The sequence below is a fragment of the Panulirus ornatus genome, chromosome 59 (genome assembly GCF_036320965.1).
Source record: "Panulirus ornatus isolate Po-2019 chromosome 59, ASM3632096v1, whole genome shotgun sequence".
NCBI lineage: Eukaryota > Metazoa > Arthropoda > Malacostraca > Decapoda > Palinuridae > Panulirus > Panulirus ornatus.
In genome coordinates this window covers 22,829,538-22,842,022 of record NC_092282.1, presented here as the reverse complement: position 1 = coordinate 22,842,022, position 12,485 = coordinate 22,829,538, and the positions used below count along the sequence as shown (strand labels likewise).

Below are 12,485 nucleotides of genomic sequence, written 5' to 3'. Positions count from 1 at the left end.
TTGCTTTGTTGACCTTGAGTATCTTACTTTTGATGTCATCTGGCTAGAAATCTCTCACCTCTCATCCCTCTATTTGACTACTTGCCACAAAGCTCTGCTTTCTTAATATCCAGGGTCTAAGATCCTCTCTGCAGGAGACTTCAAGGAACACATCAAAGACTGGTTAGGCTATAACTGAAACGAAGCCTTTTTTCCTTTCCCTAAGTCTGGAACAAATATATGCCTATACCGTCCAAGTGTCACAACCTCTCCTCTAACACAGACATATTTTTAACCTCTGAACCCTCCCCCTATTCATACACCTTCTCTCTCTCTCTCTCTCTCTCTCTCTCTCTCTCTCTCTCTCTCTCTCTCTCTCTCTCTCTCCAACCTAGAGACCTCTGATCACAATCTTATATCTGTTCATGCTTATTGGCAAATGCATCCCATATCCTCCACCCCTTGAAACACAAACTTTAGCACTTTGGTAGAGCTCAAAGGCTATCATGTGCAATGTCTTCACTGACTTTCCCTGGCATGGGTATATACTGGTTCTCTGGTCAGGATGCCTTGCTTTCTGCTGAATGCATAGCAGAAGTTTCCTAGGTGGGTGTGGATTCCTGCATCTTATCTTCTAAATCTTTTTCTCATCAATCATGGTTTGATCACTCTTGCTCGATACCTGTGGCATCAGGGACAGTGCTTACTGGACCATGAAACTCTTCCCTTTCCCTGCACCTTCTCTTCTTTCATTTCTTCTTGAAATTGTTGTCAGGCTGTTCTTTGGAGAGCCAAGTGCATTTTCATAAAAAGAAAGTGCGCTGACTTTACTTCTTTTTCTACTAACAAATCTTTTTGGTCATTACCAAAAGCTTCTCCAACAACCACTGTAATTCAACATTTCCTCCCCTTTTCTGACCTGATCCATTCACTGCTAACTTTCCAACTAACAAAACCAATTATTTTGGTACCCTAATTTCCTCAAACTCAACTTTGGATGATTCAGCTTTTAATCCTCTATGTCCATAGCCCTCCACTGAACCTATGCCATCTCCTAAAGCTTCTTGACATGGAGTTCCAAGTACTCTCTCAGCTTCAGGTGGACAAGGTGTATGGCTCAGATGGCATGCCTTCTTGGGTTCTAAGGGAGCGTTCTCTCCTGTGTGACTCATTTCTAATCCTCCTCCCCTAGGGAATTTGATATCTCCAAAGTTTTGATATGGTGTGTCATAAGTCTTACTTTCTGAATTCCCTTCTTTTTGTTTCACTGCTTCTCTCCATTCTCTGGTGCATAATTTACTCTCTAGCCTTTCCATCACAGAGGTCACTGATGATATCATATCAAGAGTGGTGTTCCAGGTTCTGTCCTACTATCTTTCTTATCTCAATATATGATATTCTCTCTTCTACTTGTAACTCCATTCACTCTTGTGCTGCTGATAATTGAACTCAATCTTCCTTCCCTCCTGTCTTTAATACTTGTTCCTTTTCTCATACTGATCGTATTTCCTCTCTCAATTCAAACCTGTGCAGCATATCAGTATGGAGCAGCAGTAACCTAGAAAACTTTGATGGTGCTAAAATACTATTTCTTCCTGTACATCTTTCTAAGAATCATTTGTTTTCCTCTGTCTGTTTCAAAACACTACAATTCAACCCTGTAATAACAGTAAAATGTTGGGAATAACTATGTCCTCCACTCTGTCCTGGAAACCACACAATCACTAACGTTACACAGGCTGCTTCTCAAAAGCTGGGAGTTTTGTGTATGTGCCATGATTATTTTTGTTAGGAATAGCTATTTCATATCTACAGAGGTTTACTTGCTCAAGTTTGGAATACTGCTTACACACCTGTGTGGCTCATCCTCCACCCCTCTTTCGATTAGATTGGAATCAAAAGCCTTTCATTTAATTAATAACCCTGGCATCACCTCTTTTCAACCTCCCCTTTTTTATATTTCATGATGTTGCTGGATTCTATTCTGAAGGTATCATTTCAGCCATTATTTTAGTGAGCTATCTGCATGTGTCCCAGTCCAGAAGGTTTGGACCCTTCGCACGTGTTTTGTTTCCCACAGTGTGGGGACTGGCCACTCGAGGATTGGCATTTAAGATACCTCCTTCTTCCCCATTATAGCCAAGATTTGGAATTCTCTTCCATCTTTTTTCTCTCCATTTTCTTATAATCTTTCTTCATTTAAGAGTCAGGTGTAGAAACACCTGTGGAGCCCTGATTAGCTTCTACTTTCTGTTCCTTTTACTTTTTTCTTTCACTTGAGATGGCCTTGATTGGGGCATTTTTGCTTGTGCCATGTCTGCCACTTAAAAAGAACATATATATCGTTTAGATATTACTGTTGTTGTTGGGATGTGCCACTGTCACCTTAAAACATAACTTTTATATAAGTACATGTGTTCATGAGTGATGAATCTTGTATCAGACTCTTAAATTACAATATGTTGCTCTTTATGAGTAATGGAATTTTTTTTCTCATAACAGAAAACTGATTGCTCACTCCTTTATAAGGTGATGTGATGGGATCACATGAAGAATGCAAATTATTTGAATGAAACTGTAAAATCTACAGAACTACTTAAAATAATTAATGTCACCTTACTGTCACCCTGTTTACCTGATGTATAATGGTCTAGATTAGGAACGAGACCTTTTCTCAACATTTATCCCGCACTTTTGGTCCAAAAAATTTATCGTACATCATCCATGATACAGATGAAAGGTATAATTTGGTATAACAAATAAGACCCCTAGAATTAAAACCTTAGTAAAATGTGTCTGTCATTATTACCTCCATTCCCAGTTCCATTAGGTGTTGACTTTGTTGATATAACAATTTGTGGCTGGTTACACTGCCATCATTGCACAGCATGAGTAGGAAGATGAATTAGATCTTTACAAGTCGTGTATTGCCATTCACATCACTTGAATGGCAATTAGGTCTTCCTCAGTCTATGTTCCTTCCCTTGATACCTGTAGAAATTTGAGTTATTACAGAATACCTACACATAACTTGGTGATCATTTGATTCCATGGAGCAAAATTTCAGCAAGATCTAATTTCTCTTTTAAGAGTCCAATGTTTTCATGCAAGGTTATTAGATCACAACAAATTTAATTCACACCTTTCCACTACAAATATCTACCAGTTATTACTATAATTCACCCAATTATTCACCACAGTTAATGATATTAATTCACTCAAAAAGCAATTATATACCAATTAGGTGTATGTCTTACCCTTGAACAGCAATTATCCATCACAGTTATTACTGTAATTCACATTCTTCCACTACAATTTACAATCATAGTTATTTCTATAATTCATGCTCCTGAGCAGCACTTACCATAATTTACATCCTTGAAAAACATTGTCCATCACAGTTATTACTATAATTCACAGCCGTGAAAAGGATATCAACCAGAGTTATTATGATAGTTCTCACACTCAAACAATAGTCATCCACAGCTATTTTTACTATGACTTATTCCCTTGACTAGCAGTTATCCTGCATGACTATTACTATAATCCACACCCTTCTGATGGAATTATCCAGCATTCACTATTATAATTCATACCCCTCCAAAGCAGTTATTCATCTGTTTATGAGTGTAATAATTCATTCACTAAAAGGTGATCACAATTCCATCAATCCTGGGATTTGCAGTACTAACTGCAGATAAAGACACTATGCATTATATTTTTTTTTATTGATATAACTCCAAGATACCTTTTATGGAGTTCCTTTAGCTTTAAAGTTACAATATAGTCAGATGCATGAAAATAATGGGCGCCTTTGAAGCAAGATGTTCCTCAATGAAATTCCCTTTTCTTCATCTGAGGAAGATTTGAGATCAGATTGTGCTGACAGCATAGACAGAAGTAAGTTAAGAGGTGACAGTCAGATGATAGTTCGATTAATACCTTACCTACCGACTGAATACACAGTGACTTTCCAGCACCGCTCACCTTCCACTACGGCCTGTCGTGCGGAAACAATGGGCAACCCCGCCAAGGCGTCCGCTGTCCATCACGACAACCCGACCTCAGGAACTGGTACCTGCCCTTGGAGCCACGGGAGAACAGCCTAATCCCGCCCGCCCCAAGCACACAAAGTGGGAGATGACCTTCACCAACCCGTTGGCCGACACGAGATGGACAAGGCAGGCTCCGATTATCAACCTGTGCTCTTGGACCAGATCCTGTGAAGGGAGTGGGTCCAGGTTAGGGCTTTGACGGTGCACACCTCAAGGTCCTGGTACGTCAGCCCTAACCCTCTGAGAGCACTTGCACTTTCTTGGCACCATGCGCCACGCCAATTCAATGTAGCAGATGTCACATGCACGGTGCCTTTGCCGGTGAAATCCCGTACGCCCTGGAAGACTTCCGGGGTGCCGTAATAGCTGCACTTATGTTGGTGTGCAGCCGAAAGTGCGAAATGGACCCCAGAGACCTGAGTATCGATTATAAAGGCCTCTGCGCCTTTGGAAGCCACGATGTTCGGCTTCCTAAAGGACCCCACAATCGGAATGCGAGGCTCACATGACACTTCGTACCCCCTCTGTCTCAGTCGTCCGGCCAAATAAGCACTGATATTATCGTGCCTCTTTACCCTCCCGCCATGGGTACGTGGTCACATCTGTGCGATGTACCCGAGCGTACCGGGCTTATGACAGGTGTCACAGAGGCCGTGGATCTCGGGCCGGCCTCTGGACGCTCTGGCAGGGGTGGGCAAAGCGCAAATCCTCACTTGAACGGCCTTCACGTAGTCAGAACCGGACAGGAAACGGTTCCTGCTATTCACCCATCTGCTAACCTGAGGCACGGCGGCAGATGGAGCGAGACCCGCACCGTCAACGGTGCTGACTAGATTGGCCCTCCATGCGTGATGGCGTTCGAATTTGTTCACCGTCTGCCGACCAGCAATGCACGCGGGTCGTCCAGTCCAGCGCTGCAGCTTGCTCAACACTGCAGGCTCCCGGACAGCTGCCTGAATCACCGGGTCGGTCGAGGTGAATAACTTCTCGAACCTGGCTTGTTTATTTAACCGGACGGTCGAGACAAAGTCTGGTATACCTAACCTACCATCTCCTGCCGCCGAGTGGAAGTATGCGCAAGGCACGTCATGGGCTAGGCTCCACGGAGCCAGCGGCGAACCTCCACTCGCACGCGCCTGTCCATGCGTGCTAATTGTGTCTTATAGACTTCACCCAGCACCAAGCGATGCATGAGCTTAGGCACCAGATGTCGTACAAGCAACGCAATCCGTTGTTGAGGTTTTAGAGGGGCTCTGGTGATGATGCGGAGCCCCTCTTCTAGCAGGGCATCGTAGGACTTTCGCCAGCCTCTTGCTCCGACAAGGATGCCAAGGTACTTATAATCGTCCTCAGCATTCATATCTTATATGCTAATACAAGGAATGTCAATTTCTCCCCATGCAATCTTAATGCCCATCTTATCATTAACCAAATCATTATGAGAGAATTGACAAAACACGAAAACAAAAGTTGTTCAAGACACACCTAGCTACCCAGGTCAACCCCCGCCACTTGACCCCCCTTAATCACTCTCCCTTACAACGATTATGGTCAGACAAAGCAGACAGTGTTTCGTCCATCAAGAATGGGGTTGGAAGGCGGGAATCAAGTGTGATGTTGGGATTTAAATAACTTTGTTAAGTACTGGCACCTGATAAGGTGGTTTGTCTCCACGAAACATATCGTGCCACATGTATAGAAAAATGACATATTAGATAAAAAGAAATGTATGAACTACTGAAGTGCAATTTCACCTTTATATTTTTCATCACAGTCGCCGTTTCCCGCATCAGCGAGGTAGCGTTAAGAGCAGGTCTGAGCCAAAGAGGGAAAATCCTCACTTGGCCCCCTTCTCTGTTCCTTCTTTTGGAAAAGTAAAACAAACTGGAGGGGAGGATTTCCAGCCCCTCCCTCCCGTTTTAGTCACCTTTTCCTGGTCTTGAATACAATCTTGCATGAAATATGAGAGTAGAATTCTCAATATGTCAAGAGTTTTAAAATACTAAGAAGAAAGCCTTTGCAACGACACGCCCTAGTTAGGCAGTATCGACTTCACAGTACAGACGCAAAAAACAAACTAAACCTGTACAAAACTCTAATCCGCCCACTCCTCTCCATACTGGGCCCCAGCGGTAAGTCACTTGCAGCAAAAATCCAACAAACTAAAACTAAAGCGGATCCAGAGCAAGGTAGTACGCTTGAACACCAAATGGCTGGATGTCATTACAGCTGAATCCTCGCATCAGCGTGCAAAGTTGTCTCCTCAAAATGTATACAAGAAAACTCGGTGGCAAATAGACCTTCTCCAAGCATAATATGCCTTTTGCATCGGTTTCCTGGAAAGGATAAACCGGAGAAACACGAACATATTTCTAAAAATGAATGAACTCCCCATGATACAATATATGTAGCCTGTGTCCACTGTAGTTTTCACCCATTGCGCCTCACCCTTTCACCCGATGTAACCCACTATTCTTTTTAAACTATCCCTATAAAAAAAAAAATCGCTTCAGACCCGCCTCCATTGCCCCGTGTTCTTGTCTTGTTGCCAAATTCACTTACAACCCATGCAAACTGGGTCAAGCCCTGGCTCTTTCTTTTCCACTAGAATGCCCTTTCTCTCCACTGATTTCCTTTCCCAACTTTCCGACCTTCCTTGGAAGGGTTTTTCTATCTATACTTTCCTATCACTTCAGTTCAGTTGCCTATGTACAGTATGTGAACGCTGTGTCGCTCTTTTGACAGCAAGTGGATTTGCTTTGGTAGTTGTTTATGGCAAAGTTTGCATGAGAGGGGCCAGGTATATTGCAAAGAATAAGGTGCCAATGTGTAATAACGTAACTGTAAGTGAGCGCGTGTGTAAAGGTTCACCAAGAGAAAGTTTGGCATGTTATTTTGTCTATAACAGCCTGCGCTTCGGTAGGCCATTACTGGCAAAGGTCGGAGCGTGTGTAGCGAAGAGGGCTCTTAAGGGTATGTGTGTTGTGTGAAATGTGTTGAAATACTTCCATAAGTAATGAGCTAGGCTTACCTCTAGCACTCAATACAGAGAAACCACCACTACGGTCCTCATATTACTGCACGAATCTCCTGCTGGGGATGTACAAACAGTGGGTAGGGCTTACAAAACTTTCATTTACAACCACTACCAATACTACAGTAAGAAAATTAACTCCAACAAAAACACTTTACCTTACCCGCTCACATAAGACATTTGCACACAGTACATGGGTCAGTTCTACCAACAGGCACTTATCAAAGTAAAGCCTGGATGTTCTCCCAATACAGTACCCAACTCTCCCCACAACCTGGTTACCATGCGAAACTACTCGAATCTCGTTACTTGGTCCACTCAGGGAACCTGTCATGCGCAAGACATGCGACCTACCACCTTCCCATATGGAGTCGTAACACCATTCACTTAGCTGCAATCACCTGTGGCGCCGTGGTCCTCCACCATCCACCAGATCTCCAGCCCTTCCGTACCATGTGCACCCACGGAAGTTGATGATCGATATGGAATATAGCACAGGCCAGTCGAACTGGGAGGGTGATGCGTTCGGCTCGCCAAACACCTGCCCCTCACGCCAACGCAGTTGCCCGAAGCCTCTTCCCCAAGTGGCTCCTCTCAGACACTCCTGCAAAACCGATTTCCTTAAGTAACAGATTTCCCCGACTCGACCTACCTCACCTTTACTTCTTCACACACACACACACACACACACACACACACAGTGTGAACATGTATGATGTTACACAAGTTGTATATATGTAGTGAAAGTGTTTAAATTTTGACAAGGGCTAATGAGAACGTGTATGGTCTCAAAAATCATCTTGGACACATGGAGAAGGTCCTCAAGATTTTTCTTCGAGTGATGGTTATAATTTGATGCTGAGGACCTTAATGACACCTGGCCGTTCAAGCGATCAAAGACCAAATAACCAACCAACCATCGGCCATGTGTAGCGTAGCTCCTATGGCGGAGTCAGCTGCTCGTGCATCAGCTGTGAGGGCAATCAGCTGATGGACAGCGATATCAGGCTGGGAGCAGCGGAGTGTGTGTGTGTGTGTGTGAACGTATTCTGGTGTGTTGGCAGTTCTCTCTGTGTTGTATATATCCTTAGTAAAAACGGTGGGCTACGAAGAATCTTGTAAGCGTGTATTTTAATTGTGTCCCAACACATTCGTATAATAATAATAATAATAATAATAATAATAATAATAATAATAATGATAATAATAATAATAACAGCAGTGATAATGATAATAACACTTAATATAATAATAATAATAATAATAATAATAATAATAATAATAATAATAATAATAATATCAATAATAATAATAATACTATATAATACTGAATGACACCACTGCTACTACTATTACCACTACGCCTTACTCTCTTGATAGACTCACTCCACTGTATTTAGTAGCTTTTCTCCCACACAATATTTCCGGAACACCTTTCACAAATCATCTTTCTCAACCCTGCCATATGCTTTCTCCAGATCCATATGAATTTGGGTCTGCGGCAAGGGCGTGTATGTCACCATGGCTGTTGAATCTTTTTATGGATAGGTGGGTGGAAGAAGTAAATGTGAGGGGTCTTGGAAAGACAGGTAGGTTTGTAATATGTTCGGATGGCGGGGTTGGAGGCGAGTTAGTTCTTGTTTGTTGTTCATGTGGCTGTGATGGCGGACTTGAGTGAAAAACTGCAGAACCTGGTGTACGTATGATCTTTAATGAAAGGAAAATTCGTTATGTAAATAAGAGTTAGGTTATGAAGTTTTAAAATGGAAAGAGACAGGTTGGTTGGAGTGAGAGTTTGACTGGAGAGAAACTAGTGGAAAAGGAGTGTTTCAGGTACCTGGAAGTAAATATGGCATCGGTTGGAACCATATCTGCTGAAGTCAGTCACAGGATGAGTGAGGAGGTTAAGGTCCTGGGAACATACGTATGGGTATGTTTGACAGCATGGGAGTCCCTACTGTGTTGCATGGATGAGAGGTGTGAACCTCAGTTCAAAAAGTGTGGAGGAAGGTAGACGTCTTGAAAATGCTTGAGAACAATATGTGTTGTGAGGAGGGTTGATGGAATGATATAAGACAGGGCAAGAGAGGTGTGGTCGAGAGATTTGAAAAGGGTGTTCCAAAATGGTTTAGACGTATGGAGAGGATGAGTGAGAAGAGGTCGACTAACAGGGTATACGTGTTCGAAGTTTAAGGAACAAGTACATGAAAACTGGATTGGAGATGGAGGGATGGAGTGAAAGCTGTTTTGACGGGTTGAGGCCTTGAATATGTAGGAGGGCGTGAAGAACGCACGGGACGAAATGAATGGGAAAGACGTGGAGTACAGTGGGCTGAACCAAGGAATAAGAAGCGTTCACGAGAAACGCAGAAATGTCCGTGGGTTTTGGCTGTAAATAGTGTGTGTGTGTGTGTGTGTGTGTGTGTGTGTGTGTGTGTGTTAAATGACAGCGGATGTGAGAAAATGAGGCCAGATCTCGTCTGTTACTGGCGGTATCACGTTGGACGGGAAAAGGCAAGCATGTAATAATGAAAATAATAATACATACAACATCCTGGCCTTGTACCACGATGAGGAGGAGGTGACTAGGTAACCAGCACATTTCCCTCAACACAGTTTACTGCTCACACGGCCTATGCTCCTAATATCCACAGCCACAATTACTGTACGTTCAATACATGATACTCATACATACCTTCGTTCAGTTTACAGGGTCCAAATTCTCCGGCACAAGCAGTGAGTTGCTACATCAAATCCCTGCCACGGAGCCGGCACCTGCTTCACCAAGGCTGCCTCAAACCACCGATCCAAAGTGACTTCAACCCAGTTTTCCCTGATACTGTTTCTTACTATTACAACTATCACCACATAACAACCATTTATACAAGCTCAAATCAGAGTAAACTGTGTATGTTATACAATCTCAATGAAAACATCATATAGTATTACCAAATACAAACAGAGCCACTCCCCAACACAGCACCGATCAAACTTCCACCAAATTTGAGACTCGTACATTATCTTTTACGATTCAGTTAGGGTGGGACTTTCTACTGCACCAGGATGGATGGCTTCCAGGGGACTGTAGCCCCGCACCACAATTCCTAGGGGACGAAGGATCTCAGGAGGCAGGCGGGGACGACTGTGTGGTGTTATGGCCCCCAGCTTCTACCGAATTCCGTACAGATATAAAGACGTGACATAAGTAGATAAAACTGTCCAAACCTCACCTCCACCTGCTACCGTCCGCAAGACTAGGCCAGGAATTCCGTATATATGAGATTGCTTCATCCCAAACTCCTCTCAGTGGTTAATGATACCCCTGGGATATACATAGACGGTTAACCTATCATTTACTGTTGTATATATATGGCAAATAATATTCAGCGTACGACATAACTACCCTGGATCTGTGTTCGAAGCTTCGGTAACTACCGGGGCAGCCCTAATATGAACTAGTAAACTCTTATTGACTAACGCAGTAAACTCTTACAGACTTCTCCCAAACTCAAGTTAACAATCAACACTGCCAAATACCTGGAGTACAGCTTACTATACCAAGCTGGCCACAAAATCAATGGAGAAATACAAATCACCCTATGCGGAAGCCGCTTTAACTGACGTACGTCCTACATCTTTCACACCTGTCACCTGACTGAGGGTGAGGGAGGAGGAGGAGGCTAGGCTGACAAGCAGTCGCTCTAGCCCAAAGTTCTCATAATACGACGCGCTCGTCAGACAAAAGATTAATACATTGTGTATGTGACTAGAGCTGATATAACATGACATAATTCAGAAAAGTACAGATAAAGAAGTAATGCTTCTTTTTACAAAGGTTTACAGCATTTAATTATAGAAAATGTTGAAATGTAAACACTCATCCATAGAAAATGTAATGTAACAACATAGGGTGGACTCGAGTAAAATTTAAGAAGCCCTAACACATCTCTCCCGAAATGACTTAAGTCATTCCTCAGGTTGACCCACTGCTTACTGGAGCACGAGAGAGGGCATCTGTTATCACATTTTCTTTTCCCTTCATGTGACAAATAACAAGATCATAACCTCGTAGCATCAAACATCATCTCATTAACATCTAATTTGAATGTCTCACTATATGCAGAAACACAGAGGGATATATGATCTATATACACTCGTAATGGTCTCCCTATCCGCTTTCCATATACATTGAAATGATTCAAATAGAATTACTACCAACGCTTTCCTTTTCACAACAGTACAATAACATTTTTTGATACGGCACAGATTTCTTAGATTAATAACCTTAAATGAGATGGCATGTTTAAGTTTAATTAGGGTTACATTATCTCTCTCTTGTATGGGTTCATTCTCAGTAGATGTTGTTTGATTAGGGTTACATTATCTCTCTCTTGTATGGGTTCACTCTTTGTAGGTTGTTTAATTAGGGTTACATTATCTCTCTCTTGTATGGGTTCACTCTATGTAGATGTTGTTTAATTAGGGTTACATTATCTCTCTTGTATGGGATTACTCTCTGTAGATGTTGTTTAATTAGGGTTACATTATCTCTCTTGTATGGGTTTACTCACTGTAGATGCGGTTTGATTAGGGTTACATTATCTCTCTCTTGTATGGGTTCACTCTCTGTAGATGTTGTTTAATTAGGGTTACATTATCTCTCTCTTGTATGGGTTTACTTTCTGTAGATGTTGTTTAATTAGGGTTACATTATCTCTCTCTTGTATGGGTTCACTCTCTGTAGATGTTGTTTAATTAGGGTTACATCTCCTACCTCAACATCACGAACTGTTTCATTGGTTCTTTTACGAACATCAGTAAATAAACTTGTATGTTCATTAATGATATTAATAATCTCATCTCTTCCCTCACGATCCAAATGATGGCCTAGCACTTACTTTCTAATTGGTTCAGTACAGCAGAATTCTCTGTATCATTTCCATCACATTTTTCCAACCTGCCATCAACTTCTACTTCTGTCTCAACTCTCGCCACACTTGCACAATTTGTCTCATTTCCTTCTCGATTCTTTGTATTCTCTCTTTCATGGTATGGCTCTAGCATGTTGATATATGGCATAGCTGATTTCCTCTGCGCCTTTCTGGAGTCTTTACCAAGGTAGTTCACATCACTTAACTTCCTTTCTATCTCCCAAAGTCCACAAAAAGCACTCCTTCCTATCATACCATGACTGCATACCACTTTGAGATCCTTCTACATTCTCTACAGCAATCTCTCTGGCTCTCACTAATCTCTCCTTAGAATTAAAGACATACTTCAACACACAGGGAGAATCCTCACAACCGAACCACCTCTCCTTTACATACGCAACTGGCCCCTCTTTTCATGCCCATACACCGCTTCAAATGGGCTAAAACCCGTCGACTCTTGTATAGGATCTCTTAAGGCAATGTCAC

General features: G+C 42.4%; 1 long non-coding RNA gene across 2 annotated transcripts; it reads right to left on the bottom strand.

Moving 5' to 3' along the window:
- Positions 1-2,793: 2,793 nt before the first annotated feature.
- On the bottom strand, positions 2,794-10,725 carry LOC139767237 (uncharacterized). Of its 2 annotated transcripts, none has more exons than XR_011717018.1 (3): positions 10,606-10,725; positions 7,423-7,672; positions 2,794-2,970 (listed from the first exon to the last, which is right to left on the bottom strand). It is a non-coding gene; the product is annotated as an uncharacterized lncRNA (long non-coding RNA). The 2 variants fall into 2 exon arrangements; XR_011717019.1 differs by having other exon boundaries at positions 7,470-7,672.
- Between the last annotated feature and the right edge of the window lie 1,760 nt (positions 10,726-12,485).